General features: G+C 46.1%; 1 pseudogene; it reads right to left on the bottom strand.

Annotated features, from left to right (window-relative positions):
• Positions 1–450: 450 nt before the first annotated feature.
• LOC109746769 (NAC transcription factor 29-like) lies at positions 451–1,426 on the bottom strand (annotated as a pseudogene).
• Positions 1,427–4,982: the final 3,556 nt, after the last annotated feature.

Here is a 4,982-nt window from a genome sequence, read left to right as displayed (position 1 = left end):
CCTCGTATTCTCCCTACATTTGTCCTCAATATATGGGTTTGCGGACAGTCCTGACGTATCTAGCGCGTCCGCGGACGTTTGTGGAGGGTTTGAGGATGCCGGCTGTAGATGTTCTATGTGAGTTTTAATTCGCGTTGCCTTTATTGTGACATGCACACCATTACATGTTAGGATTTTTTTTCTTACGTAGAAATTGCTCACACATTTTCAATTGTAAAAATTGAAATAATATTCTACACGGTATTTGAAAACTATATATCTACTCTCCCCGTCCCAAAATAAGTGTCTCAATTTTAGTACAACGTTGCACTGAGATGTAATGGTGTACTCCATTCCATAATACAGTACTTGTCGTGATTTTAGTTCAACTGAATTAAAACCACGGAGGGAACCAAAAATCCCCCTCCCCCTCACACCCCACCAAAGTTAATCAAACAATGTCATGATCGATCACTCAGTGTTCTGGTAGTGTTCGTCGATCCAAGACGTGTCGGCGAAAACGTATCCTCCGCCCATGCCCATCTCCCACGCCGGCATGCCGTGGTCGTTCATTGTAACGAGAACACGCAGCTCAGGGCAGTCGTCGCCGCCGGTGCTGCCCTGCGTCTCCTCGAGGAGACTCTCGTTCGTTGTCATGCCGTGATCATCGTCCGACGACGCGGCCTCATCACCTCGGTACTCACTGAAAACGCTCGAAGGTGGCGGCGGCGGCGCTTCAAAGCCGCCCTGCGGCTCCTCCTGGCCGGCACCACGAACGCTCGACGGCGACAGCAACGCCGCGGCGGCGCATAAGTAAGCCTCCGGAACCTGCACGCGGGCAACCTTCACAGGCCCACCGTCGTCGTGCTCGTCCCCAACATCTCTGCCACTGATCTTCTGGGCGGTATATCCTGTAGAGCGCGGGTAGGACATTTCTGCCGTCGTTGCGAGCGGTGCTTTCGTCCGGGTGGTCGACGTTGGTGTACTCCTCCATGAGCCACCGCGTCTTCTCCTTCTCCCCCTCGTGCTCGACGTAGAACCCGAAGCTGCGGTTGAACCCGATGTGCTCGCCGTCCGCCTCGCATCTCACCTCCTTCGTGGTCTGCTCCAGCTTCCAGTAGCCTCCCGTGGCGACGCCGCGGTCGCCCCGGTGGCCGGCGCCGCCGCGCATGGCCTGCACCTTGCAGTGGCAGCAGAACCACCAGTTGGGGTCGGAGTCTCGGGTGCTGGCCGACAGGTGCCTGCGCGCTAGCACGTCGGGTCTGTCACCATAGACGTCGTCCTCGATGACGACAGCCGCCTCTGCGCCGGACGTGTCGTGCCCGGCGATCCACCCATTGAGGTAGGTGTGCACGATCTCCTCGTTCGTCGGGTTGAAGTAGACGCCCGGGGGCAGCGCCAGCGTCGGGGTTAGGTACTCGTAATCGTCGCGGGCCGGCGGAGCCATCTCCACCCCGGTGGTGTTCGTCGGCGGCGACCGCGGCGTCAGTTTTCTTGCTTCCTTTTTAGGTTTCTTCGCTGTCATCGTCTGGTCGATTTGAGCAAAGCGGGTTCGAAGATTGGTCGGTGAGCATGCATTTATGGGCCCTCTTGCTCTCCGGTCTCCATGCGATCCTTTATCGAAGTCGGAATCCGATCAGAGATGGCATCCGTGCAGCCATTGCAGAACTTTCCTATCCAAAATGTGCGATTTGGTGCACTACAAGGAAAAATCCTAGTAGTAGCGCCTGTTTTATAGCTAGCAGTAGCGCTTGTATCAGTGCTACCACTAAGGCACTACAGCTAACTAGTAGCAGTAGCGCTGGAAAGGGAGCGCTACTGCTATACCTAGTTAGCAGTAGCGCTTTTATTGGGCCAGCGTTACTGCTAGTAGTAAGCAGCAGTGATGACCCACAAGTATAGGGGATCTATCGTAGTCCTTTCGATAAGTAAGAGTGTTGAACCCAACGAGGAGCAGAAGGAAATGACAAGTAGTTTTCAGTAAGGTATTCTCTGCAAGCACTGAAATTATCGGTAACAGATAGTTTTGTGATAAGGTAATTTGTAACGAGTAACAAGTAACAAGTGTAAATAATGTGCAGCAAGGTGGCCCAATCCTTTTTGTAGCAAAGGACAAGCCTGGACAATTTCTTATATGAAGGAAAACGCTCCCGAGGACACATGGGAATTATCGTCAAGCTAGTTTTCATCACGCTCATATGATTCGCGTTCGGTACTTTGATAATTTGATATGTGGGTGGACCGGTGCTTGGGTGCTGTCCTTACTTGGACAAGCATCCCACTTATGATTAACTCCTATTGCAAGCATCCGCAACTGCAAAAAAAGTATTAAGGTAAACCTAACCATAGCATGAAACATATGGATCCAAATCAGCCCCTTACGAAGCAACGCATAAATTAGGATTTAAGCTTTTGTCACTCTAGCAACCCATCATCTACTTATTACTTCCCAATGCCTTCCTCTAGGCCCAAACAATGGTGAAGTGTCATGTAGTCGATGTTCACATGACACCACTAGAGGAGAGACAACATACATCTCATCAAAATATGTTTACATGACTACTAATAGCAAGACTTCTCCCATGTCCTCAGGAACAAACGTAACTACTCACAAATCATATTCATGTTCATAATCAGAGGGGTATTAATATGCATAATGGATCTGAACATATGATCTTCCACCAAATAAACCAACTAGCATCAACTATAAGGAGTAATCAACACTACTAGCAACCTACAGGTACCAATCTGAGGCTTTGGGACAAAGATTGGATACAAGAGATGAACTAGGGTTTGAGAGGAGATGGTGTTGGTGAAGATGTTGATGGAGATTGGCCCCCTCCCGATGAGAGGAGCGTTGGTGATGACGATGGCGATGATTTCCCCCTCCCGGAGGGAAGTTTCCCCGGCAGAACAGCTCTGCCGGAGCCCTAGATTGGTTCCGCCAAGGTTCCGCCTCGTGGCGGCGGAGTTTCGTCCCGTAAGCTTGCTTATGATTTTTTTCTCGGACGAAAGACTTCATATAGCAGAAGATGGGCACCGGAGGGCCACCAGGGGGCCCACGAGGCAGGGGGCGCGCCCCCCACCCTCGTGGCCAGGGTGTGGGCCCCCTCTGGTATTTTCTTCGCTCAGTATTTTTTATTATTTTCAAAAATAACTTCCGTGGAGTTTCATGACTTTTGGAGTTGTGCAGAATAGGTCTCTAATATTTGCTCCTTTTCCAGCGCAGAATTCTAGCTGCCGGCATTCTCCCTCTTTATGTAAACCTTGTAAAATAAGAGAGAATAGGATAAAAATATCATGCATAATTCCTTGATATAAAGAAATAGGTATTGCACTAGCACTAGCACCCATATCACATAAGCCATGATAACAATGATCTCCTATTTTAACAGAAATAACAGGCATGCCTACAACAGGTCTATGTTTATCTTTAGCACCAGGTTTAGCAATTCTAGCAGTCTCATCACAGAAGTAAATAACATGCCCATCGATATTATCAACCAAGAGATCTTTAACAATAGCAATATTATGTTCAATTTTAACTTGCTCAGGAGGTGTATAAGTTCTAATATTGCTTTTACGAACCACAGTTGAAGCTTTAGCATGATCCTTTATCCTAACAGGGAAAGGTGGTTTCTCAAAATAAGCTAGGAACAATAGAATCATTATAAGTGACAGTCTTTTCTTCAACTTTAATAGGCTCAACTACTTTTACTTCTATGGGAGGATGATATTTAAACCACTTCTCCTTAGGGAGATCAACATGAGTAGCAAAAGATTCACAAAAAGAAGCTACTATCTCAGAGTCAAGTCCATATTTAGTGCTAAATTTACAGAAAACATCGGTATCCATAAAAGATTTAACACAATCAAACTTAGGTGTTATACCTGACTCCTTACCTTCGTCGAGATCCCAATATTCAGAGTTGCGTTTAATTCTTTCCAATAAATCCCATTTAAACTCAATAGTCTTCATCATAAAAGAGCCAGTACAAGAAGTATCGAGCATGGAGCGATTGTTGTCAGGAAGCCAAGCATAAAAAATTTGAATAATCATTTCTTGAGAGCTCATGATTGGGGCATGAATATAACATTGACTTAAGCCTCCCCCAAGCTTGAGCGATGCTTTCTCCTTCACGAGGCCAAAAATTATATATATAATTACGATCACGATGAACAAGATGCATAGGATAAAACTTATGATGAATTTCCAATTTCAATCGCTTGTAGTCCCATGATCTCATATCATCACATAGCCTATACCATGTCAATGCATCTTCCTTCAAAGATAAAGGGAAGATCTTCTTCTTGATAACATCATCGGGCATACCTGCAAGCTTAAATAATCCACAAACTTCATCCACATAGATTAAGTGTAAATCGGGATGCAATGTTCCATCTCCTGCAAAAGGATTAGCTAGCAGTTTCTCTATCATACCCGAAGGAATTTCAAAGTAAACATTTTCAGTAGGTTTAGTAGGTTGAGGAGAAACTCTTTGCTCTACTGGTCGGGGTGAAGATACCCCGAACAAGCCCCTCAAAGGATTACTTTCCATAGTAACAAGTGACAGTAAATTTCAGCACACTATATAAATTTTTCCTTACCAAATTCCACCTAACAAAGGCACTTCACTCTCCGGCAACGATGCCAGAAAAGAGTCTTGATGACCCACAAGTATAGGGGATCTATCGTAGTCCTTTCAATAAGTAAGAGTGTCGAACCCAACGAGGAGCAGAAGGAAATGACAAGTGGTTTTCAGTAAGGTATTCTCTGCAAGCACTGAAATTATCGGTAACAGATAGTTTTGTGATAAGGTAATTTGTAACGAGTAACAAGTAACAAGTGTAAATAATGTGCAGCAAGGTGGCCCAATCCTTTTTGTAGCAAAGGACAAGCCTGGACAATTTCTTATATGAAGGAAAACGCTCCCGAGGACACATGGGAATTATTGTCAAGCTAGTTTTCATCACGCTCATATGATTCGCGTTCGGTACTTTGA

Source organism: Aegilops tauschii, chromosome 7 (genome assembly GCF_002575655.3).
Source record: "Aegilops tauschii subsp. strangulata cultivar AL8/78 chromosome 7, Aet v6.0, whole genome shotgun sequence".
NCBI classification, from domain to species: domain Eukaryota; kingdom Viridiplantae; phylum Streptophyta; class Magnoliopsida; order Poales; family Poaceae; genus Aegilops; species Aegilops tauschii.
This window is presented reverse-complemented; position numbering and strand designations above follow the sequence as displayed.